Source organism: Monodon monoceros, unplaced genomic scaffold (genome assembly GCF_005190385.1).
Source record: "Monodon monoceros isolate NGI ecotype Baffin Bay Population unplaced genomic scaffold, NGI_Narwhal_1 Super_Scaffold_11, whole genome shotgun sequence".
NCBI classification, from domain to species: domain Eukaryota; kingdom Metazoa; phylum Chordata; class Mammalia; order Artiodactyla; family Monodontidae; genus Monodon; species Monodon monoceros.
The window spans coordinates 59,300,427-59,327,444 of record NW_021703767.1 but is presented as its reverse complement, the minus strand read 5'-3'; the positions used below and the strand labels follow the sequence as shown (position 1 = coordinate 59,327,444).

The following is a 27,018-nucleotide window of genomic DNA, read 5'->3' as shown; positions in this document are numbered from 1 at the left end:
CATTGGCTCAATCTGCACTGCCTTATTCTTTTTCCCACCCCCTCTTGATCCTTTATTTACCTACCACAGATTGGACTGCAAATCTGGGATTTTTCTCTTTTTAACTGTTCATGGGATAGTAATTTGATCTTCTTGGCTCCTTGTCTATTTGTTTTATTGTTGGAGAAGTGTGTGTGTGTGTGTGTGTGTGTGTGTGTGTGTGTGTGTGTTGGTGATTATGTTTACAGTGCAAGTTCTAGGGCTGCCCCATGGTGCTTATGAATCTATGTCCATGGACAAGTTGGGGTACACAATTCTTGGGTATAGCTTGTAAATATTAAGCTTTAAGTATCTGGTCACATTTGTATATCTGAGTATTTAGATATATTTGTATCAACTTTTATGTCAGCTGAAAAGAACAGCCTGCCAAAAAAAGCACGTTCCCTACTTAAGGATTTCTAGAATGATATAACTCCCCAAATGAATGAAAGAGGAGGTGGTGCTACGCAAGGATTGCAATTACACACCATACACTTTCTAGATTATTTAAGAAAGCAGGCAGGGCTGCATTATGGTTTTCATGGGCATTTTGTGTACCCTTTCCTCCACATAAAAGTATTAAAAATTATCCTTTATAACTTCTTTGAATATAATAAATTATATTAGTTTTTCTCTTCTGATTTTATGACAAATTAAAACATTTTTGTGGGTCATTAAAAGGATTGTGGGTTCCCTGTGATTGCTGTGCCTAGTGGGCATCAGCTGGGAGCTGGGAGCCAGCCGAGAGGAAGGACTGTGGTGAAGGGGGCCAAGGTCCTTCCCACAAAAGCTCCACCACTGTAGCCTTCCATTTCTAGTGTCTGAGAGCTTAGGGATTTCTCATATAAAATCTATGACATTGGGGCTTCCCTGGTGGCACAGTGGTTGAGAGTCTGCCTGCCAATGCAGGGGACACGGGTTCGTGCCCCGGTCCGGGAAGATCCCACATGCTACGGAGCGGCTGGGCCCGTGAGCCATGGCCGCTGAGGCTGCGCGTCCGGAAGGGGCCACAACAGTGAGAGGCCCGTGTAAAAAAAAAAAAAAAACACACACACACACAAAAAAATCTATGACATTTCTTGCTACCAGCAGTAAGGAAGTGCACTGTAGTGGTTCGTGCTGTCAATCAGACTTAGAGGTGGATTCCAGCTCTGCCACTTGATAGCTCTGTGACCTTGGGCGATCATTTAACGTCTCTGAGCCTCAGTTTCCTCATCTATGGTATGTGGAAAATAATACATTTCTCATGGTGCTGTGAGAATTTAAGGAGGTGATGGGTGTAAAATGCCTTAGCCCAGTGTCTGGCACTTTGGGTAGGCATGCACTGTATAACAAATGTAATAATTTACTTCTCATTTCTGTTTGGAGGCTTTTGGGCAATATGAATTTAGTCACCTGGCTCCAAGTGCAATGAAATCGCAGGGTAGACATGCATCCAGGTGAGTAAGAGGCAGGTGCTCCTAGTGGAAAAACTTGCTTGATGCTAAGAGACACACTGACTGGTTCTCTATATATCCAACAGGCAGGTCCCCAAGTGGTGTCTCAACTTTTCCTGCTGTACCTTACGCCCATCCCTTAGCTCCAGTGCACTATGTTCTGGTTATATACAGCTCAAGGCACCTACTTTAGAGGCTCTGGCCTTCCCCGGAGCCTACCTAGCCCACTAGCAAGTTTCCATTCTTCAGACTCTTCTTTCCCTTGTTCCTTCACACTCTCAAATTAAGGTTTTCCATATGGCTCACTGCCTTCCCCAAATCTGTTTCTTGTTTCTTCCAACATTTCATTGCTCTAGTTCATCCCTCATCCCTCCCTCCACATATCCTAAAATTAAGTTATTTTTTTTAACTTAACCTATGCTGCACATGCCATGTCTCATTTAATCTTCCAAACAATACGACAAGGTGGTAGTTCAGTCCAGTTCAGGAAACTGAACCTCAGAGCAATTAAGTGACTTCCCCAAAATCAGCCTGAAAGGATTTGAATCTCTGTCCTTCTGGTGCCAAAGGCTTAGTATGCTTTTTCCATTAATTAGCTCCATAATCGTTTATCTGTAATTTCCACATCTGAAAAGGAGCTCTAAAAATCACATTTTTTTCTCAAAACTCTTTTGGTCAAAAACCTGACATGAACCGATGAGGCTGGTTATAGTGTTCACTTATCTCAGTTAGTGAGTTCAATAAAGTCTGGACCTCCCCGGGCACTGCTTTTTCTGCTATAACATGCTATTACTTAAAGTTAAAAAAAAGCAGTTAAGTCCCAGACCTGAGTACTCCCCTACCAGCCTGAGTGGTGCAGGGCCCCACATGTCCTAGCAATGACCCTGCAGAGTAAGCGAAGACAAGCATGTTGGCACTCTGAACCCTAATCCTGCAGCTAAGCCAGAACAATATTCCATGTGGGCTGATACTGAATTTCCCATCCAGGTCCCAGCAGAGCTGATGCAAACTGGCTAGGTGGCTCTTCCCAATAAGCAGATCTTGGGCCATAGCAAAGTAAAATAAATATCCCAACTTGGCTATCAAAGGGAGAAGACTGAATCCTGCTGCTGACAAAGGGGCCCACTGGGACAAGAGCAAAACAGCCAGCTAAGAGTCCTTTGTTTAGGATAACAAGATGTTTGAATTACACAGGAGCATCTCACTGAGTACCCCTCAGTAACAATTCCTACCCCGCCCTTTACAACCCTGGGATAGACAGCGGTGTACTGGGTATTCAAAATGGAACCATATGGGCTCAGGAGAGAAAGGAGACAGAAGAGATACCAGCTCAGAGGACGAGAGCCTAGGACCTGAGACCTCTCACCCTGGAATTTCCCTCTGTGGCCCGTGGTGCACTTCATCTCTTTCTCCCTGAGAACAGGTAGCTGAAACTCAGCCCCAAAGACAGCCTCTCCAGGTCTCTGAGATTTGAATACCTGACAAGAATGTGACATGGGAAGGGGCTGATAGGTTTAAACGTGGAGATTGCTGGTGGAAAGCGACTGCCCATCTATGAGGCTCAAGAAGGGCTGGTCTTCCTGAGGGAGATGTCAGAAGTGAATCTTGGAGAGGCTAGTCTACACGGACATGCACTCACAGTCCTTTCAGGCAGTGGCTGGAAGCCAGAAGAGTCTGCAGAAGCTTATCCAGTATAGAGACTAAGTGGGGAGTGAATATTTAGCCATAAAATCTCTCAGAGCGACCCCCAACTTCATATCAGTTCTCCATCCCTTATTCGCGAAATGGCTGAGGAGAGACCTTTGGCTTCTCCCAGTTTGGGTAATGTCATTTCTGCATTTGGACTCTGGCTTAGAAATAATGTGATCCATCCCTCACCAGAACAGGGGAAATAAAACTTTTCAGACTGGAACAAAGCCTAATTTAACATACTCTTGGACTTTGCAAAAGTACACTGTGTACCTTGTCTTTTATTTCTGGGCATTGTCTCAGTCGAGGGCGCAGAGACTGGGAGAGGAGGTTCGTATGAAAGGGGATAGCATTGAGTGTGGGTGCTTGGTTATTCCTTAGGTGCTTTTGTCACTTAGATGAAAAGGTACAAAGAACAGCCTGTCATTTCCAACATCTTGAAGCCCACAGAGACACTTGGATGCTGTTAGAGGCAGAGGCAATTGCTGGTGATGGACAAAAGGGTGCTCAGAGTTGGAGAATTATAGATTTGGAAAGAACCCTGGACATCATCAAATATTACTCCTTTAATTAAGGGATGAGAACACTGATGCCCAGACAGGGTAAGGGACATATTTAACTGACTGAGGAAATGCAGAGTAAGAAACCACATGGTTCTTCTATGTGGCCATAGAGGCATCTTGGCATAGTCTAGGCTCCAGTACCCCAAGCTACATCTACTTCTTCTTGGTAAAAGGGAAGAGGATCCACTCATGCCAAGCTTCCTTTTCTCAAATGTAAAATGAGGAAGCTAGATAATGCCAAGTGTTGGCAGGGATGTGGGTTCAGAGGACCCTCATATGCTGCTGATGAAACATGGATAGTGTAGCCATTCTGGAAAGCAATCTGGCTCTACTTGGCCAAATAAATATTTACAAACCCAATGACCCGCTAATTTTAGCCCTAGACATACTATTCCAGTGAAATGCTTACAACATGCCATAGGGAACAGACACAAGGATGCTTATTCTAGTACTGTCTGTGGTGTCAGGAAGCTGGATAGATAAAGTACAATGGAGGACCACCCTGAAGTGCTGGGCAGCAATTAGAAGCAACAGAAGAGATGAACACATGGCAACATGCACGGTCTTAAACTAGTATTTCAAGGGGGAAAATGTAAGAAGTAGGATGTGATATATAAATGATCATACTAAGTGAAGTGAGCCAGACAGAGAAAGACAAATATCATATGATATCACTTATATGTGGAATCTAAAAAAAATGTTACAAATGAACTTATATACAAAACAGAAATAGACCCACAGACATAGAAGACAAACTTATGGTTACCAAAGGGGAAAGGGAGGAGGGATAAATTAGGAGTTTGGGATTAACATATACACACTACTATATATAAAATAGATAACCAACAAGGACCTACTGTATTGCACAGGGGACTATACTCAATATTTTGTAATAACCTATAAGGAAAAAGAATCTGAAAAAGCACATATATTTGTATGTGCATATATATAACTGAATTACTTTGCTGTACACCTGAAACTAACACATTGTAAATCAACTATTTCAATAAATAAATAGATTTCACTGAATCTAAATATCATTTACTGTATTAGGCACCACTATTTTGTGCTTTGACTAAGAAAGTAGAAACTCTTCTACTTTCAGTCAACTGACCTACCGTTGATTGCAAGGTGCATCCTTATGTCAGAGATTAAAATGTGAAAAAATGTTTTGGAATCCATTATGTAAATAAAAACACATGCACACAGGGTAATATCTATTGCAAGAGTGCCTTTATTAAAGACATATTAAGCATGTTGCCTATGGGGTGTGGTGGTTAAAGGGGAGCAGCTGTGGGGATAGAGGGAGGAACAAACAAACGTAAGAGCTCTGTACAAACTGAAATGACAAAGTGGTTACCTCTGAGCAATTGTGAATAAAAAGTGAGAAGTTTATGATAACACCAGCTTCATTGGCTTGTGGTGAGAATTACTGAAATAACCCAGACACAGTCCACAGCATGACGTAGGGTTTACAAGTTGTTTCTACTTTCCCTTCATCTTCAGATTTGAAGATGCTACCCAGGACAGGAGTGGAAGGGAAAGGGTAAATGTCCTGAGTGACATTTACTTCCTTAAAATATGAGTAAACTTGAGTTTGCCTCACATTCAGGCTCCAACACACTGTCAATAAATGTGGAAAACAGCATGTAATCTTCTGCTTTTCTGGCATCAGAAGCCCACTTGATTATTTATTTATAGAAGGATTTAAAAGCACAGTGATATGAGGATGACAGTGAGGATGAATAAAAGCCAGTGTTTCAAGAATGCTTAACTTCCTGAAGTTCTTTGAATGATTTTCCAATTTCTCTGGGGGAGCAATACAAAATCAACTTAATATGCAAATAATATCCAAACGAAGACTTTGCTGGGGGCCACCAGGAAATAGGTTAACTTCCTGGGGAGGGGCTCATACATTCCTGAATTAATAACATGTTCAACCTGAAAACATGAAGCATTTTCTTGAAGGAGCATTAGAGAAAGGGAACAACAATGTTTAAGGTGCTCTGGGAAAGAAGCGCAAGGAACAGTGAGAGGCAATAAAAAGTACACTAGTCCCTCCTGATCTGTGCTTTTGCTTTCCGCAGTTTCAGTTATCCATGATCAACCGTGGTCCAAAAATATGAAATGGAAAATTCCAGAAGTAAACCATTCATAAGTTTTAAGTTGCATGCTGTTCTGGGAAGCATGATGAAATCTTGTGCCGTGCCACCAGGATCCCCAACCATCAACATCATCATGGTGTGAAGACCCAGGATCACCCAAAGCAGATGACCCTTCTTCCGAGCTATCCTCAGAAGGTCAGTGGTAGCCTAACACTATGTCACGATGCCTACGTCATTCGCCTCACTTCATCTCATCACATGGGTATTTTAAAATCTCATGTCATTAAAAGAAGAAGGGGGAGTACAAGACAGTAAGATATTTTGAGAGAGAGAGACCACATTCATATAACTTTTATTACAGTATATTGTTATAATTGTTCTATTTTATTGTCAGTAATCTCTTACTGTGCCTAATTTATAAATTAAACTTTATCATAGGTATGTATGTATAGGAAAAAACATGGTAAATATATGGTTCAGTACTATCTGTGGTTTCATGCATCCACTGGGGGGGTCTTGGAATGTATCCCCTGAGAATAAGGGGGAAGTACTGTATACAATTTGTGGCTATCATTCTGTCTTCTCTTGAGATTCCAAAGAGGAGTATAAAGTACTCTTGGTAAGTCAATTAGATCACTAATGAATATGCTGAGGAACTGTCCTCTCCCAAAGTTAGCAAAGGCTCCTAAGCTTGAGGGAAAAAAATTATCTTGATCTTTAAAAATTAGGCAGTGACAAAGTAAGCATTTTAATAAAAGAGGACAAGATAAGCCACACTGCAAGCTTGCTGACACTGGAGACTGCAAAAGCAACCATACTGGCCACTGTGAGAAGGGCTGCTGACATCAGTGCCATTTTTTTTAGAGCAAAGAACACTACTCTGGATTTTCTGCACTAATGGAGGTTTAATATAAATGGTTGCCACCCACAGTGTCTAGAAAACCACACTATTAAGAGGTATACGAGAGAGGGGTTGAGTGTGGGATCTAGGCCTCTGCCCTTTACAAGAGGACAGGCACTGGGGAAAGAAGCTATAGCATTTCTGGGTTCCTGGACATCTTTCTTTCTCTTCCTTTGCCTTTCTCTTGAATTTCAGCTGCATGGCTGTTTCCCTCTGTGCAACCATTCTCTAGGGTTTCAATGAACTCAAGAGTTTTATGGTTTACTACCTGGGGCGCAGTAGATAAGAATCTCTCTCTTCATCTTCTACAGTCACAAAGTTTGTTAGGAAAGACAAAGAAGGAGCTGTTTCCCTTAAATTTCTAGACCAAAGGCTTTTGGAGGAAATTAACAACCAGGATTTAAATCCAAATAATGACCATTTCCTTCATTTTGCATTGTTTTACCCTAACTATGAAGAGACAGTAATGGCTGGTTCTGAGTGGAAAGTCCAGCCAGTGGGCAATTCTGTTTTTCAGGGAGAATCTTCAGGGTAGGCCGAAAGGAGGGGCAAATCCAGGTCACTCATGACTTACTCATTCACCCTCAGATTTCTAGACTTGGAGAATCCTGAAGCTGGCAAGAGCCTCACAGATTATCTGGTGAAGCTCCAATCTGGGGTCCTGGAACAGGTGGGGGATACTCAAAGACAAAAATAGTGGCTCTAAAAGCTTTACTTCAACAACTTTAAAAGTTTATAAGGAATCATACATTTAACTTTCAACAAATTCCCCAACTGATGATCATGTCAGGCAATTCAGTTGTTAGCACTGAGAGCTCACGGGGATTTGAAGCTCTGGTTGGCTGATGACATCATTGCCAACATAGAGGAATGGGGGCCTTGGTAGTGACAACACCAGGAACCTAAGATCAAGATCAAATCTCACTTTGTAGGCTTGGTAACTGAGATTCTCAGTGAGTCATGACAAGTTATGAAGAATGATTGGGTGGACTTTTCAGAAACTCTCAGGGCCTCTCAGTTCACAGAAAGTGAATGAAGATGTTAATGTTTGTTTCTTTTGTTCAAGATTAGGTTTAAGTAGCATTTCACTTTTTCACATTTTTATTCTGTTCATGATGATTGGATGCTGGAGAAGGAACTTGAAACAGAAGATAGCCTGCTTTTTTCAGTTTTTCTCGGAGACCCAGTACTTGGCCCAAACCTTAGAGCGGGAGGCAGACACATATGGACTCATTCCCTCTTTAATTGATAGGAATAGAGCAGACAGCAGCCCTCGAAACTGAAATCCTGTTTGTCTAAAAAGTCTGCTACTGATGTATTAAATAGTGCTTAAGATTTAGGAGTTTCCCTTGCCAGTACTAAACAAGCCACTGAAATAAGCTCCACACAAAATCCTTTGAGAAGTGTGCTGTGCATACGTTAACCACACAATCTCACAAAACTGAAGTGTCCATAGCAAACAGTAACTTCCAATACCAGGAAGACATCTCTGTGTATATAGGTCCTCTTTGTGGGGAGGTTGAAAGAGCAGACGAATATACTGCTAGACTTCGTTCTACTTCACCCCATCTGGAAAATCATTTCTGCTCACTTGAAGGCCCCTGACTGCCAGGGAAGATAAGGTGTTTCATAAAAGCACTTAAGGCTAACATACATTAAGATGAGGTAACAGTGCCATTGATTTCCCAGAATTTCTTAGCGGCTGAGCCTCGGTGGCTGGGACGATGTGAAGGGGTTCACTAAGAGAGTGAATCTTGGTGTTCATGCATGAAACGTTTACACAGCTCCTGGAGAAATATTCCAGAGGAGGCTGTGCCCCTCCTATTCAGCCACCTCGTTTCTATGAGATCTAAGCAACCTTGGTCTCACTTAGGTTTCATGGGAACTTGAAAATCCAAGGAAAACTTGAAAAGACTTTTTAAGGTAATTATTCTGTCCTTATGTTCTGAGAAGGAGCAAAGGGATGGGAAGAGGACCCAATGTCAAGAGCAAACTGGAAGATAAGCGCTAGTTGTGACTGTTTCTCTAAGGCTGTAGCTTATGCTTTTATATTTATTTTATTGATATATTATTCACATACCATACCATTCACCATTTTAAAGTGTACAATTCAGCAATTTTAGTACCTCCACAAGGTTGTACAACCACCACTATTATCTAATTCTAGAACATTTCCACCCCCTCACCCCCAAGGAAGAAACCCTGTAGCCTTTAGCAGTCACGTAGGCCTGCCTCAACATGACTCATTCATTCATTCACTCACTCATTCAACAAACACTATGGAGCATTTAGCAAGCCCCAGGCATGGGATAATTTAACCCTTTGCGGCAGAGCCACCCAAAGCACAAAGTGTCAAACATTATCTTGGAGAACCAAGTCTCTTTCAGGATTACAGTAAAGTCTGCAGGTGTGAGGCTGTGCAGCTAGAGGTGGGGCATCCACCCATGGCTTGGGGAGGGTTGGGAAGGAGGGCTTGTGACTGACAGAAAGTATACAGAGGGGTTATATGTCCTGCAGGAAGGTTTGCTCTGCTGCTTAGGTTCTTTTTAAATACCCGCAAGCTCATGGCTTTTAGGAGTCGCTACCTCCCCAGAGGACTCACTGGCCGGCAAACCAAGCCCTGCACGTTTCCAGACTCCTCTGCCTCTCATCCGCATTTCCTGCTTAGTCTGTATCCAGCTGCAAAAATTCTTTCCATCTTTGACAATTTCCATTTTCTTTTCTTTCACTTAGTTTTCTCTCATGTCTTTTTCCAATTATTTCTCCCTATAAATCTCCTTCGCTATCATCATCTCTTCTTTTTCTCTCACTTTTCTTCTTTTTTTTTTTTTTTTTACTGCTCTTTCCCCTCACACCCAAGGTACCTAGCAGACGTGGCTGGGAGAGTTGCCATAGAAGGCAATGTTTAGAGGTAAGAAAGAAATTACGTCTCGTTATCATTCACCTTTAGAAAAAGTGTGAACTTGGTGGCCTCTCCTTTCCTGCAATGTCATTATTTATAATCATATCAATATAAAATAATACACATTAAGCTTTTACTGTGTACAGACACTGTACTAAACTCTTTACAGGATTTATCTTATTTAATCCACACAATAATCCAATAAATTAGGTGCTCCTATGAGCTCCGGTTTACAGATTAGAAACCTCAGCCTTGGAGTGGTTAAATCACTTGTTTAATATCAGAAGCTAGTAAACGGTGGAAAGTCACCCAAAGTCAGCTTTATTTGACTGCAGAGCCGCAGCTGTGACTTGATGATGCCTTATTTACTCTCTGGGTTTCTCCCTCTCCTCCGACCCACCTCCCAATGAAGCTAGCTCCCTCTAAAGTGAACTTGCTTTAGAGTTGGCCTCTTGCCAGCTTTAGCGAGCTAGGGGATCCTTGGCACGGGCTCAGCTCTGAGCGCCACGGAGCACTGTAGCTGCTGGTACTAGGGCAATAAACCTTAACGGTCTCCAGAAAAGACGCTGTAAATTCTTCAGAGGTCCCACTTTGGGTGTAAAGGCTCACGCCTCTCTTCCCCCTCTTTTTCCTCCACCCCACCCCCATGAATTCCCTTGGGTTTCATGAAAGGGGCCATGCATGAAAACAAGGCACAGAAATCTCAGCAGCCTCCAGCTGCAGCCAGGGTTGTTTTTTGTCTAAGGAACATTCTTAAAAAACAAACAAACAAACAAAAAAAACTTTTGGAATCAACTTTGTTCAGGATCATACACACATAGCTTGTGCTTTGGGGAGCAATACAGAGAAAAAAAGAAGTGGCAGGGAAGATGGCCAAGGAGAACAACAGAAGGGAAACAGGGAATAACCCTGAGTGTGTAAGGATGCCCAGAAGAAAACTTTGTGAAGAAAACACCCAAGGGATTCTGAGATTTTTTCCTCTCTCGATTATTTTAATATTGTTACCTGGACCCTGACACTCCAGCTGTAGTTTTTCCGAAAAATTCATTTGACTGTTTGGAACTGACCTGGGAAATAAATATCAGCAGAGACCTGAGAGGGAATAAAAACTCATTTCTTCCTCAGGGAGCAAGAGAACAGATACCAGGAGTACCTGGGGGCTGATGCATGAAGAGTAACAAAGGGGCCCCTTTTAGGGTCTCCATTTTGCCCCAGCCTGATAACTGACTGGCTCACATTTAGAGAAAGTGTGAAAGTGGGACAGTGATCTGGGAAAGTGACCACTGGGACAGATATCTTGGGAAGCATGTGACTTAAGTCCCAGCCACCACACCAACGAAGTTGCCTTAACTTCTCTTCCCCAAGGAGAGGCAGCCCAAAGGGAGGGGGATCTGAAGGGCTGAGCTCAAGACAGGATGTGGTGCCAGTCAAGGGTGGATGAAACTAAGGGGGCCTTGGGCCTAGTGAACACAACAAAAGGGTTTTATGTATCTTGTGTGATAAAATGCAAAATGTATTCGTCTAAATCCTGCTCCTCTCCTAGTTTCTAAACCCCTGTGCATTTCACAGGAAATTAGATCTGTGTTTGTCAGGCTCCTTTGCCTTTACCTCATGGAAGGGAGGGTAGGTTGGAGTTGGCTTACATACCAGAAACTCTAGGATTTGTTTCTTTAATGAATTTCTAGTGCTTTTCTGATCAAGACTGAAGTCCTGTGGCAGGGCCAGCGGCCACTGGAAGGCGGATCCTTCACTGGCCAGCTCCACAAGGACACGACTGCTGCTGAAGTGTGTGTGTGTGTGTGTGTGTGTGTGTACACTTGCGCATGTGCATGTATGTAGGTGCATGTAAACGAGAGGGGTTTGGAGTGGATCATTTGCACTCTGCCTTTTTGCTGAACTCCAAATATCAAATTTAAGTCAAGTGTTTAAAAAAGAACTTTGGGAGTTGCTTTGTTTTCTCCTCTTCGTCAGATGTCATTTTGGAAGGAATGTGCACAATTTTTCTATTTTCTTCTGTCTTTCTTCAAATGCTCCTGGAGGGCAAAAATTGTGTCTTATGCATTTCTGTCTCTCAGAGTATAGCAGAGTCCCTGGAACCCAGTAGGTGCTCAATTATTGTTCGTGGAATGGAAGTAGAAATCTTTAACAGGGCACTTTAACCACCCCTTTGGCTCCTAACTGTGCCTGCTTTTCCTTCTTTAGCCTCTTATTGATCTGAATATGTGGTTTCTCTTTGAAACCCCTGGACTTCTCTTTCTTTCCTTTTTTTTTTTTTTTTGATACCTTAAAAAAAACCTACCTTTATACAGATGACTTCCAAATTCCTTTGTTTCCACCCCTCCAGACTGCCTTCCCCCCATCTTCACCTTCTGGCTCTTGGGAATCCTATTGTGGGAGAAGGAAAGTGCTAGGGAGAAGGTACTCCACTGACATCTCAAAGCAGCATGGCTGAGACTACCCTTCTAGAACCCTTTTCCTGGCAGAGCTGCCCTCTTTGCACAAGTCTAGGCCAGGAGACTCAGACTTTCCTGCTGCTCTCATCTGGCAACAGAGTGGGCGGTGCAGTCTGCTGACGTCCCAGGCTGCAATGGGGTTGGAGGCACCCCTGGGTCTTGGAATCTGGGGAGGGGCTGGGAGTGTGGAGGAAGGAAGGCAGTCTGAGGTTGTGAGGTCTGAGAGGTTGCCTGGGGCAGGGCTTTGCAAACAGTGCTGTTGTACAAAGTGTTATGGTTCCTGCTGAGATCTCATCCTTTGGTTGGACACCCCAGACCGCAGTCCCTCTAAGCTGCCTTTCCTTCCAATCCCAAACACAGTTGTGTAAGCCATCTCCTGTGTTTCCTATACAGAGAGTCGAGTCCAACCTCCTTCTTTACCACAAACTGCTTGACCCTAAGAACCTTCTGATTGCTTGCCAAGCCTCCAGCCCTTCACTTACCCCGTGGTTCTCCAACTTTAGGGTGGTTCAGAATCACCAGAGGGCTTGTTAACACACAGGGAGCTGAGTCCCACCCCCAGAGCTTCTGATCAGTAGTTCTGGGATGGGGCTGGAGATTTCACATTTATAACAAGTTCCCAAGGCTGCTGCTGCTACTGGGGGGGACCAATGCAGACCAACAGGCCCACTGATCCACTCTTCAGAAACCTCTCATCCATGCTTTCTCTCAGTCGAAGCAAGTGTTGCCATTTACTGAGCTTGCTTTCTGCTTAGCTTTTTAGACGCTTTATCTCATTTAATCCTCACAACAACCTTATGGAGTAGCTCTTGTTAATATTCCCACTTTAAAGAGGAAGAAACAGGCACACAAGTTATACGTCTTGTCCAAGGTAAGTGGTGCAGCTGTTTCAAAGCTGGGCAGTATGTTTAATCACCCTGGCATACTGCCTTAATGGTCTAAGGATTTCTTTTTCCCCCCGAATGGACGTCTTCGTTTTCTACCTTAGAAACACAGAGCTTTGCAAACAAGGTGCCCTTTCATTCTGCACCCCCCAACCCCTCACAATTTCTCTTTGCTGCTGGCTAAGTACAGCAGGAGAAAACACACATTTAATCTCCATTAAGACCTTCAGACTTCTGGGAGAGGAAGTCTAGTCTGACTTGGGAATGAAGTCTGAAGTACTAAGAATTTTAAAGAAAGGCAGTTTTACTGCCTCCAATAGTATATGGTAAAATACAAATGAGCGACTAACTGGAACATTTCTCCAAGAATTCCTCTTAGCCTTTTATAATAAATAAATATGGCTCATTTGCATACAAGCTACTGTATTAAAGATCAGGGGCTGATTATCTGAGTTCTGGTTAAAAATATGTTACGAATTTTGCAGCTGAGTTTTCAGAGGCTCGATATGGATTAAGAACCCATGTTTGGGAACATGCAACCTTTAAGATCATCCCATCAAATGGACTGCTTTCCTTTTGTGTCAGATTCAGGTTTGGGTCTCTCAGGAGAGCTCTCTGGCAGAATTCACAAACTCAGAACCGGTACGTGAAGGCAAAATGTGATGCCCAGCAATGGAAAGCAGGGTAGGATTTGCTTTCAAATAAAGGCAGCACAAACATATTGGTGCTCTGCCCCAGCAGGAGTTCCCACACTTGCTGGGAGTTTGTATAAGTTACAGAATTTTCTAGAGATTCACTGTGTCTGGAGGGGACCAGGGAATCTGCAACATATGTAGTCTCAAATTTTATTTTGTTGTTTTTTCTTTTCCTTACCAATCTTTTTCCTCCCCATACAATTCTAATGCCCCACACTTTGAGAACCACTCCTGGATTTTGGGGAGAGCATGGGGCCTGGGGGTGGGAGTGGTTCTCAGATACTTCAGTGGCTCTATCCTTACCTGTACATTGGACTCACCTGCAGCTTTATAAAAAAAACACCAATTCCCTGGGCTCTACTCAAGACCTGATTAAAGCAGGATTTATTAAGAGTGGACCCCCTGCACATCGACATTAACAAACGAACAACAAAACACACAAAACAAAAAACTCCCTAGGTGAGTCTAACATGGGGAACATTGGTGAAAACCACGAAAACAGTCTGATTTGGAGCAACACGCTCAGGGTTATGACTAGCTGGGAATTAGAGGACAGCGTAGGCCTAATGTACGGGTGGGTAGGTGTGTGTCTTTTCCAAATTAGAGTGAACTCCTGTGGGAGAAGACCCTGACTTAGGAAACAGGTGCTGCCCGGCTAGGCAGCCACAGTCCTTCCTACACCTGATTCATTCTTTCTCTCCGCATGCTGCGGTGTGGGTCCACAGACCGGGGCTCTCCATGCCCGTCAGCCTAAGGTGCTTGGGCAGGACCTTGCCCTCACTTGTGCTGGGCCCTGCAGGCGCTTCGCCCTCTCTACCGGGCTGCTCCCCTGCTGCTCAAATCTGGTTGCAGGAAGCACTGCAACCTGGTGCTTTCTGAATGATATCCCTTCAGCTTCAGCTCAGGGGCTCTGGCTTTTCCATTTGTTTTCTTTTTTCTTTCTTATTTAAGAAGCTCAAGAGAACTTAAAAGCAGACCCTTGAAAGCTAAGCATTTCTAATCACATAAAGGTGTCTCTGCAGGGCCTGGACTGAAGAGGGTTTGTTTGGGGTCTTTCATCTTTCTGTATCCCCTTCCTTCTTCAAACAATCTTTCTGGGCTCTTATCCACCCAGCTTCTTTGCTGGATGCCCACCCCCATCATCTCCACGTTTGGGGCCCAGAGGGTAAAGGAGCAAAGGGTGGTGGCTGAGGGCCTGAGGGGGAAGGGCAGAAGCAGGCAGCCCCCAAGCTGGGCCCAAGGAGACTTTGTGAGAAAGTCCCTCTCCATCTGCAGCCCAGCCCGGTGGGAGTCAATTAATTCTGAATAACCTAAACCGACAGAGGTATTTGCATTCACAACCTGACTGATGACCGTATAAAATTGATTTATGAATTAAAGTGCTTCCCCTCCCTTTATCCCGATTCAGGCTGCAATTGATTATACGTGCTGCAGCGAAATTAAATAAAGGGAAATTAAAAAGAAAGGAAAAAGGAAAGTGAAAAAAAGAAAGGCCCTTGCTTGGCTGTCCGGCATTCTCAGGGTTCCCCAGGGTTAGCCATTCTCTTCATCACTTATCATTTTTTAATTTATAAAGTTACTTCCCCCCTTTGTCTCCACCTCACTGCCCCCCACCCCCATCCCTGCTATCGGCAGCCTTCTCCTCTCTGGCCTCTGCCCACTCGCTGATCCTTTCGGGTGAACTAGCCAGTTACCCTTATGTTCCCTGGACAGGGAGAGAAGCTGGGAGGGGGAGGGCTTCCCCCGCGTAGCACAAAAATTTGATTAAGCAAAGGTGTCTTCCATCTCTGCCTCCCTCTTCTGTGTCAGTCTCTCATTCTGTCCCTTTTCTGACTGCCCCCCGTTCCGCATGCACATGATCAAAATTTCCTTGCAGGAAATTATCTCATAAATATGTTCTCAGTAAGGAAGACATTAATGCTAAACTTTTTAATGGCTCATTCCTCTCAGTAGAAATTTACTAAAGAATAAAATGTTTAGATAAAGGATAAATCTCTAATCATAAAATTTCAAGCTCCTTCTACTTAAGGGACAACCGTTGTCTTAGTGGGAGGAGGGTCTGGAGTAGGGGAGTAGCGGAGCTAAATTCCAATCACCTATATAGCATGAGGTCAAGCTTTGGAAACAGCTGGACCAAGACTTTGAAAATTACTAGTCATGTGTCCTTGTGCAAGTCACTTAACCTTTCTTGCTTTCACTGACTCCCATTTAAGATGGAGATACCTCCCTAAATGGAGGTAATGCATGTAAATCCCCCGGAAGTGTGGCTCAGCAAACATGGCAGACTGTGCAAACATTAGAGCCTCCTTCCTTGCTTAGTCTGCTTATGAAACAAGGTAGTGCTAACTCAAGAGTTTTCTGATAGGAGGATAATCAATGGCTTTCTCTCAATTCAAACCCAGTGTTGCTATTTGAATGACAAACAGACAACTGTTTTTCATTGCCAAACCAGATCTTGAAAGCAGACTGCCTTCTTTACTTCCATAGCCACGGAGATCCTGGCACACAAAACACATCATAACTAAACCATCTCACTCAGTTCACCCTCACTGCTTCTTCACCTTTTGTCTTCCCCCTTCCTCCTCAGGACTGCCAAGATTTGATGCCCACTTCCTGCTACTTCTTTTCCTGCCTCCGTTGCTGTCGCAGAAAGTCCCCTTCCTACTGCCCTCCTTTTACTGCCTTTAACAGGTACAGTATCCACCCCTCTCCTCTAGTGCTAATGTGTACTTTTATGGGTACTCTCATACTGAGTGCTGTCGGCCACATTTCACAGAAAGTTAAACAAGGTAGGGAGAGGTTGCGCTTGGGCCTGGCCGGAAAAAGCCCACTCTGTTGACACCCAGCACGATGCACGCATTCCTCAAGCAGGAGCTAGTGGGGAACAGATCTCTGAACAAAAGTGAGGAGTGTGAACTCCAAAGAATCACCCCAAGAAAACTGAAAATCGGACTCCCTTCAGGGAATGTTTGAGATGTGAATTACCTGATGAGGCAGTTTCCAGGAGATGTTCAGGCTCCTCTAAGTGAGGAGCTAACCTGGAAAGGAAACTTTTAAGGGGTTTGGAGCCTCCCTTCTCCCCATCTCAGGAGAGCCAAAGTGCCTCCACCTCGAGGTGGGGTCAGGTATCTCGAAGCTTCATGTGTCTACTCTTCTCCTGGCTGATCCTAGCAGTCCCTTTTTGAAATGCATTAAGGGAGGGAAGATGCTTAAGCTCTTTTCATCCCTTTACTGCTCGGGATGACTGGGGTGACTAGAGAGCCTTGGAGCGGGTTGTGAGCGATCCCTGAGGGCTGAGGGTGGGGCTATGGTGAGCACAGAGGCCCCAGGGGGTGGCTGGGAAGGAAGCGGCCAAGAGAGGAGCCTGAGGAGGCAGACCACCTCTGCAACTTCTCTGTGGAAGCCCCCATGTTCATAGGAAAACACCCCAAACGCATTTTATTTGTTATTTATTTATTTATGGCTGTGTTGGGTCTTCGTTTCTGTGCGAGGGCTTTCTCTAGTTGCGGCGAGCGGGGGCCACTCTTCATCGCGGTGCGCGGGCCTCTCACTATCGCGGCCTCTCTTGTTGCGGAGCACAGGCTCCAGACGCGCAGGCTCAGTAGTTGTGGCGCACGGGCCTAGTTGCTCCGCGGCATGTGGGATCTTCCCAGACCAGGGCTCGAACCCATGTCCCCTGCATTGGCAGGTGGATTCTCAACCACTGCGCCACCAGGGAAGCCCCCCAAATGCATTTTAAGTGTATGTAGATGTCAAGAGGATAACACATTAACATAGGGAAGGAACCAATGGGAGAAATCTAAAGTGGATGGCTCTAATTGAAACCGAGTCCCCCTAAAACCGAATTCCCCTGCCGTGTTTATAATGAACCTCTCTATCTAAAACTTTATTCCCTTTCTTGTCTCACCCCTGTTACTCTCAGGATTGAGGAGTACCAAAGAAAAGGTGGGATTAAAACCAAGCAGGACCCTATGAGGTCCTCCCAGGTATGAAAGCCCTTTTGTATCCCCATTTCTTGTTTTTAAAAAAGGCTTTAGTCTCCTAGGCCTTCCCTGAGTTTCAAAGAGCAGACTCAAGCAGTTAACTAATTAGGAAAGTAAGGGAATGCAGAAACAAAGGACAAGCAGTCAAACAAGAAAAGTAATGATAGCTTAAATAATAGTTCAGTGATGAAACAGTCCTAGTTCCTCCTCAATGAATATAGATAACAATCTGACACATATCTTTGAGTTGTTCTGCAGAAACTAAGACCCCCAGCCAGGTGGAGGATGGTGACTACATGCTGACCACAAGCACACAGACCCCAGGCTGGTCGGAACCAGAAGGTTGATGGTTAAGATTCCTGAAACACCACCCTGTTACCTCACCACCAACCAATCAGAAGAAAGTCATGCCCCCTGAAACCCTTACCCTAAATGTTGCCTTTAAAAACCCTTCCCTGAAAGACATTGGGGAGTTCGGGTCTTTTGAGCATGAGCTGCCTGTTCTCCTTGCTTGGTGCCCTGCAGTAAACACTGTACTTTCCTTCATGACAACTGGTGTCAGTATATTGGTTTTGCTGTGTAGAGTGGGTGAGCAGACCCAGGTTTGGTAATATAAGAACATCTTTTTTAAGTGAAACAAAGAGCTTCACGATGACTATTTTCCTGAGGCTGAAGCGGGTTTCAAAAACACACAGGTGGGGCTTCCCTGGTGGTGCAGTGGTTAAGAATCCGCCTGCCAACGCAGGGGACACGGGTTTGAGCTCTGGTCCGGGAAGATCCCACATGCTGCAGAGCAACTAAGCCCGTGCGCCACAACTACTGAGCCTGCGCTCTAGAGCCCATGAGCCACAACTACTGAAGCCGGCACGCTTCCCAACAAGCCACCACAATGAGAAGCCCATGTACCACAGCGAAGAGTAGCCCCCACTCGCTGCAACTAGAGAAAGCCCACGTGCAGCAACAAAGACCCAACTCAGCCAAAAATAAATAAATAAATATATTTATATTAAAAAAAAATAAACCACACACAGGTGGGAAGGTGTTAAGGGTGGGCTATAAATGTAGCATCTAGCTAGCTGGGAATTGGCTTCAGAAGATCTGTCTGTCTGCAGCATGTGGCTGGAAATGGCATTTCCAAGTGACTTCTCAGACAGAAGTCCAAGTTCCACGGGCCAAAGGCTGTGGTGGAATAGGTTCCTTTGGGTCAGTTAAGACTGCCTCTCCTCCACAATGGTGATATCTTAGATTTCATCTTGACCTGGGCTGGGATCAGCCATCAGGCCATTTGGACATAACTATGACCTTAACCTCTGCATGTTAAGCTTGGAGGACAACCAAGAATGGTTGTGAGCAATCTGTTCCTAGAGCCTTGGAGCCAGCCAGTCAATGAGTCAGATGGGGAAGTGTGGGGATATAGAATTCTGGGAGGCTTGCTTCTGTTACTGAACTTCACAATGAGAAAAACCTGCACATGGATGTTTACAGCAGCTTTATTCATGACCGCCAAAACTTGGAAGCAACCAAGATGTCCTTCAGTAGGTGAGCATGGTATATCCGACAGTGGAATGTTATTCAGTGATAAAAAGAAAAGCCAAGCCAAGGAAAGACATGAAGGAACCTAAAGTGAGTATTGTTCATTGAAAGAAGTCAATCTGAAGATACTACGTACTGTACAATTCTAACTATATGACATTATGGAAAAGGCAAAACTATGGAGATAGTAAAAATATCAGTGATTGCCAGGGGTTAGAGGACAGGGAGGGAGGGAGGAAGGGATGAGTAGGTGGAGCACAGGGGGCTTCTCAGACAGTGAAACTCTTCTGTTCGATACTGTAATTGTGGATGCTTTTCATTATACGTTCGTCAAAACCCATAGGATGTATAAAACCCTAATATACACTATGGACTTTAGTTAATAAATATGTATAAATATTGGCTCATAGGCTGTAAGAAATGTACAACAGCAATACGAGATGTTAATAACAGGAGAAACTGCGGAGGAAGGAGGTAAGGGAATAGGGAGGGAGAGAGAGTATATGGGAACTCTGCACTTCCCATTCAATGTTTCTGTAGACCTAAAACTGCTCGAAAGATAAAGTCAATTAGAGAAAAAGAAAGAGAGAGAGAGGGATTCTTTTGTCATTATTGAGTTTTAGATGCTTGTTGGAAAGATCCTACATGAATGCCAACTTAGTCTATCAATCTTAATGACAGGCAGAAATGATTTCTGAAGACATAAAAACAGCCTGCTAATATACAGAAGATATAGCCTGAAATAGTAACACTGTTGGGCCTGAGTGGCTGTCATTGCCATGGTCCCAGTGGCAAGCTCAGGACAGTCCACATGGTGTGACTCTGCTCTGGCAGTCTGATCCTCCTTAAACAATGATGTCTTTGGAGCTTCCAAAGATAAAGAGAACGAAAGGTCAAAACTCATACTATGGTAAAGAGAGCAACCTGAAGAGAATGGATAAAGAGTTGTTGAAACCACAAAAATCAGATCCTGGGATCGGTTTTGTCATAACAGCCCAGTCAAACATTCCTGGCAAGTCACTCAACCATATTAATGCTTTTCTTTGAACATCTTTGTCTCCGGTATCCCATGGGTTGGCTTTCCATTCTCAGTGCAGATGTTTCTCCTGGACTCTTCTCTACAAATGTTACAGAGAATGTCTCTTCTTTTGTTTAGAGAAAACCCAGTCTTACTTCTGGTCTCTAACTTCAGCATCTTCCAATATTCTGGACAGTCTTCCTCCTTTGGTCCCACCATCACAGAGTGGCCCAGGCTGGATTCCAGCTCCATTTCTGCTGCTGTCTGGGCTCCTGACCTCACCTAGGCTTATCTTTCCATCTGCCAGAATCTGGCACAGTCCAGACCAACATTTCTCCTCTTCTAGATGTGATACTTTGTCTACTTGGCCCAGTTTCCCAATGAATTCAGTGCTCAGCAATCATACTTAGGGAAATATGTCATTTATATATAGCACTGTCTCTAATTCAGCTCATCAAATTGTCTGACCTATAAAATCAGGCTCTGCAGAATCTGCAAAGAAAAAGAATAGCCGTTTTCCTTGGCTAAGATGTGTGCCAGTTAAATAAATAGAGAACAATCCCAAGCCAAGATAATAAACAAAAGCTTGGTGGTAAGGTGCTGTCTATATACTTAAATGCCAAGAGAATTCAAAGAAAGGAATAGATACCTTTGGGAAAGGCTTGTCAGTGAAGACTTTTGGAAGAAACTAGTATGTAAGATCTAACAGAAAACTTGTTTGGTCTAATGTACTCACTTCCCTTGGTTCAGCAAAGAGATGAAAAACAATCATGGTTTGAGTTTTCAGTAAAAGAGATGATAAAATAGTTAAACCAACCCAGAAAACGCATACACAAGGAAAAAGCAAAATAATAGCAAAAAGTTTCACCAAGCATATATTTTTTTCAATTGAGTTATTTGAATACATTTCCCACGTTATCTGATTGTGAAGTTTAAACCAGGTGATTTCAGAACACCTCCTATATTATCCTTTCCTTCTCCTTTTATCTTGCTTTAATTTCTGCTGGTGTTGGAATAGGAAATTAATAGGATAAAAATAAAAACAGAAGGAACAAGAGTAAAATTGCCAAACACAATTGCGGGAGTCTTAAATACGTTGTAAATAGTGTAGAGTTCAGGGCAGACTTGGAGAAGTTAGGGCAGGACAAATGAAGAAGAAGAACCATATTGACTATGTTTTAAAAGATAAGTCACTTTCAACTCTGCAAATGAACAGGCCATCAGAAAACCTGATACCTGGCCATAAACTCTAAAGGCTGAGAAACATCTATGTTCTCAGAACACTCCTCATGTCATTAATGTTATCTTTTTGGAAAGGAGGATAATAGTACCTCATAGAGAACTGTGATGATTAGATAATTGATACATATAAAGCGTTTTGAACAGTGCCTGGAACATAGCAAATACTACAGTATTGACTTTTATTATTCGTATGTGATAAATACACACAAAAGGTAAAAAAAAGCAAACAGAAACTCAATCACTCTTAATATTTGGTTGGTATATTATTTTTAAGTAACCACATATTTGCTCTTTGCAAAATAAATGATATCTAGTATAGAAATGAGACAGGTTAAATGAATGTTTGGTCTGGGTTTAATAACAAAGCCATGTTTTTGTTCAGATGGGGAAATAAAACCCTAATAATTACATTAAAATGAACTTTGATTGCCTGATATTAAGATCCAAAACAGGCATGTTTCGGACACTATATATATATATATTTCTGATTAAAGAGTGGTTTAAGGGGATAAACCAATGCCACTAGAAATAAGGGCTTATTCCATTAAAAAGACCCTCTTCCAACCTTGGAGCCAATGTTCCAAACCTTGTGGAAGAGTGGGTTGACCAGTCCCTTAAGTGCCCCTGGTGGCTCCCACAAGACTTCTTGTGCCACATGAAGGCTCTCTGCTTGATTTGGTTGGATGTCCTCACCACGTAACAGCCCCTGCTGGTCTAGCTACATGTTGGTAGATAAAGGGAAAAAGAAGGGTTCCCTGATGTGTTCCTCCAAGGCTGTGCTTTTGGTGGAGAAAAAGAGATGCTGGCTCGAGAACTCTGCTCTCCTGACAATCTGGAGAGGAACGTCCCTGCCACTGCCTCACTGAATTCTGCTTAACTTCCATGAAACTGAAGAGTGGGGACACACAGTCTCTTCACTGCCTAAATGACATCCCTTCTAGTCCTTCCAGCTCTCAGCATCTGAGTCTCATAGACAGTGTTTCAAAGGACAGCCCTCTGGTCCTCAGTTCCTCATGGTGACCTTTGAAAGGAAGACTTTTCTCAGCATATTTCAACCCCTAGTCTTCTTTTAAAAAAGACACATTTCTGCTCTCCAAAATGACATCTTCTCAAAGTACAGGTCTTTGCTTATCTGGATTCCTAAAGATATTACCCAGGAGTCTGGGGGCAAATCTTCCATAAAACGATGCTGGACAACAGAGCAGCAACGTGAAGAGTGAAGAGTCTGCACTACAGCACAGAGGAAACTCATCTCTGCAGAAGGTCATGAAAGATTTGAGGTTAAAAAAAAAAAAAAAAAAAAAGATTTGAGGTGATGTTCAATTTTGGGGAAAAGTAGCATGCTGAGAAAAATGTGCTGAAAATTTATCCCTAATATCAAAAAGCCATAACTAATTTGGAAAGTTTTTTTTGTGTGTGAAAAGCTGAATGCTTACGCAAATATTATTTTTGAAATGAAGAACAAATGCAGACAGGCAAGGCCAATAATACAAGAAAAGCAAAGAAATAAAATTCAAAGCTGTAAGTTTGTAGGTACCTGATAAACAGTTCTGGCTTCGAAAAACAACTTGGAATTCTTAAAAGTTATTTCAATATTTACACCTTCATGTACTATTCATAGCAGAGGTAACTGCTTTTATTTTTATTTTGAATATATTTACCATTAAAAACTACATTCTAGAAAGGTAAAAATCCTGAGGAAATAATTTACTGTGGGTCTGTGGCAAATCATTCCTCAAGTTGTGATAAATGGTGTATTTTTTACAAATTTCTATTTGGGCTAAACAGTTTTAGCACATGAACATCACCATTAATAGAAGGAAAAAATAAATGTCCCCTCAAAAAAACATGAGACTGCTCAAATAAATAAGATCTGTTGTAAAATTTAAAAATTTGATTTCAACTCTGAGGATGAAGTTGTAAAAAGTTGGCCACTTTTGATTGTGAAGTGGGCCTTTGTAGTTGTTTTCTGAACCCCTGGAATAAAGAGGGTTGATTTGCGATGGAATCTCTGGAGGCTCCAGTCATATATTACAATATGTTGTAAATCCAGAGGGTACAATATAGATTTCACAGGGGGCCCTGGGGTTAACTGAAATTCCATCTGTTTCTTCTCTGTGGCAAACTTAGTCTCCTGGAATATTAGCTGAGCATAAAATAGGGGATTTACAATTTTTTATTTTTAGGCTAAAGCAGAAGTTTGTCTAAATCTGCTCCTCCCTACTTTCTACCTCTTACCTTCACATTAAAAGAAGTTTACAAGACAGCCTTTATTTTCCCCACAGCTGCCCCCGAGGCAGCCCCCCCCAACCTTCTTTCCAGTGCATGCCGGGCAATGCCATGTATTCTTAGACTCCCAATGGCCCCCATTACTGTCAATTAGTTACGGAATGCTACAGGGATTCATGCCTGACAGCTCAGGCAAAGGCTGGAGAAATGGGCTCAGTAGGGAGCGAGGGGCCTGATTCTTTTCTGTGCACAAGAAATACCTTTCTCAGCAAGGCTTTTAATGGCCTTGCCTTCTTTCTTTCCCTCTGCCCAAGCGCTGTGCCCCCCACGATCCCAAGACACATCATATACACATAGGATCCCATATTCACACCCTGACGTGTTTGTGGGACTGTTGCACAGGGCTGTGCGAACTCTCAGGGCAGGAGGCTCTGACGCATCCTTGTAACCTCTGAAAATTACTGAGCTTTAAAATTCCAACTTATATCTTTGTTATAATCTGATTCCTAACTTCCTTTCTTCACAAGGATTCTTGTTACTAAGTGCCTGTTTTGCCTCTGGCTTATTAGTGTCTTTTCCTACTGCAGCTCTCCTCCCTCCAAAGAAGAAATGCACCCTCTGGCCGCAGCGCCTGGGTGGGAGCCCATGAGCTGTGATGGCCATGGCTTGGGCAGTGGCTGTGACTGGCATCCCCTACCACTCCCATGTCTTTCTGACTTCTTTCTCTACCTCTTGCCTTCCTCTCCTCTACTTTCCCATATTTTCCCCTCTTCCTCCTCATATCTGTGCCTAGATCATTCCACTTACTCTGGAGGTTTGAGGCCAGAGGTTTTGTTTTACTCATTTTTGTTCTCTCTCTCTCCTTCCTTACCCACCCCAAATATCTGTCATGGAAAGACAAAGAGATTTTGTTTTGATCACCAAAATACCTGCACTCCATAGAAGAGCATCTGGCACAAGTAGGAGCTCAATAATATTTGTTGAAAATGAATGCATGAGTGAAAAAAAACATTTACAGTGATGTCATTGGTGGTTCTCAGGGTTAAGGAGAACCCAGCATCACACCAAAATGGTTGGCCTGTTCCTGGTCTGCTGTCTTTGCTCTTTTATATGAGCAGTAGTCTTTTTTTTCTATTCAAAATGAAGATACACTTAGGAAAAGCCTAATCGGAAAATAACAGATCCCAACAAGAAATAAATACAATACTTAGAGCAATTACGTTTCTCCAGATGGCTTTTGAGAAAGATCACAGAGAAAAGACAGCAGCAGATGACATACTACAGAAAAACACTCTCTGGGTCAATTTATGCCTGGGTTACACAGAGTTCCAGGCCCTTTCTCTCCTGGAGCCTGGCCTCGTGCAGGGTGTTGAGAGGCACTCAAAGGGCAGCAGCAGGAACTCGCTGCCAGCCTGTCTAAAGCAGGCATCTGTAGAAAGGCAGAGAGGGAAGGTTCAGGAAGAGAGCAAAGTGACAGAAATGAGTGAGGGCTGGAGGGTGGACTGTAAATCTTGGAGGGATTTCCTGAGCCCAAGAGGAAGGCTGCAGGCATTTCTTTCAGGGCTCTTGCAGCCTTGAGCATTATTCAGGACTCTGGTCTGCAAGATGAGGGTATCTTATATTGTCAATTCATCAACACCCACATATTTGCTTTAAGATTCCTACAGAAACAAGCATCCCATTCATGCCACCTGAGATGAATTTCCAAGGCTGTCTAATCATCAAATCTGCTTTACTTCAGTGCTTTTCAAACTTTAATTAATGTGAATGTGAATCAATTGGCAATCTTGTGAAGATGCTGATTCTGAGGGGTGTCCTGAGATTCTGCATTTCTCAGAAGCTCTCAGGTGATGCCTTTATTGCTGGTCTACTGATACACTGAGTCAGTCACAAGACATTACTTCACCAACTTGGCAAGAAATGGAGACAGCTTTGTGAAGATGGACTGACTCTAACCTGAATTAAAGTAGCAAAGTCTCATTAGTAAAGATTTTGATTCCTCACATAAGGAAAAAAGATGTATTTATATCTATGATTCTCACATCTTTCCTTTTTGGTAAATGAGTGTAGGTGGTGCTTAACTCATGATCTAGATATACTAAAGCTGTTTGTCTGGTATAAATTTCCATTTTTTTTAAAACATACTTAAATCAGATTCTATTACAAAATTTCTTTCTTTTTTCCTCCCTTCCTTTTTTTTTTTTTTTTTTTGCTTTAAACCATGGACTTACTTTAGCATAAAGAAAGAAATTAGCCATTGTATGAAAAATGAGGCTACTTGAAAGAGAATATGACTTGCTCTCTACCTTGCTTCTTTCCCACCTGCTAAGAAAGGCAAAAAGAAAGGATAGGGTAAGGTACATAGAGTTCCACTGGTAGCCAATCAATAAGATTTTGTTTGAGAAGAAGCACAACAAAATATCCACGCCAGCACGTAGTTAATCCTGTTGAAGATGTCTGCTCTCATAAACACACAGGCTTGGAACTTAATTTACAGAGGCAACTTATATTTATAAAGCCACAGAAACTCAGAAGAGAACAGCTAGTATTTCCTACGTCTGAGTTGGGTGTCAGTTCGGGGTCCATATCCAAGTTGAGCAGACAATCTAGTTAGGAAGATAATAAGAAATTAAGCAAGATTTTAAACCTAAAATGTAATTTTTTTTTTTTTTTTTTTTTTTTTGTGGTACGCGGGCCTCTCACTTCTGTGGCCTCTCCCGTTGCGGAGCACAGGCTCCGGACGCGCAGGCTCAGCGGCCATGGCTCACGGGCCCAGCCGCTCCGCGGCATGTGGGATCATCCCGGACTGGGGCACGAACCCGTGTCCCCTGCGTCGGCAGGCGGACTCTCAACCACTGCGCCACCAGGGAAGCCCCTAAAATGTAATTTTATATAATTTCATAACCTTCCAGGAGTTTATGAGAGTTCAAGGGAGTTTAAGGAAAGAAGAGATTTAGATTGAGATGGGCAAGGAAGGTTTTCTGAAAAGCAGGATTTGCATTGGAATTTGAAGGAAGGTTAGGCCAGGAGAGATGGGAATAAGAAGGATGAGTGCCTCAGGAAGGACAAAGCAATTGTGTGGATATAAGAGAACGTAAAGTGTTTGGGAGCTTACGAGCAGAACAGCTTGCTGGAGTGATGTATTTGTTTATGAGAAATATGGTAGAGGGAGAAACATTGGGAACACAGAGCTGAGACTGAATTAAGAACGGTCTTGAATGTTAGGCTAAGGTTGGACTTGATTCTGTAAATTATATGGAACCACAGGATGTGTGAGTACAAAAAATACATTTTAACAGATTAAAAATACTTTTAAAAGTATTTTAATAGATTAATTTCCATAGTCCAAGTGTCAGGGATAAGGGCC

General features: G+C 43.1%; 1 protein-coding gene across 5 annotated transcripts in view; it reads right to left on the bottom strand.

Moving 5' to 3' along the window:
* Positions 1-27,018, bottom strand: part of BOC (BOC cell adhesion associated, oncogene regulated) — a 244,718-nt gene that overhangs the window by 193,874 nt on the left and 23,826 nt on the right. Inside the window, exon 1 of one of the 5 annotated variants that reach the window (XM_029215121.1) lies at positions 11,914-13,112. The exons of the other annotated variants lie outside the window; for them this stretch is intronic. The gene's annotated coding sequence lies outside the window, so the exon portion shown is untranslated. Of the gene's footprint in view, positions 1-11,913; positions 13,113-27,018 lie in introns of those variants that run through there. 5 annotated transcript variants of the gene reach the window in all.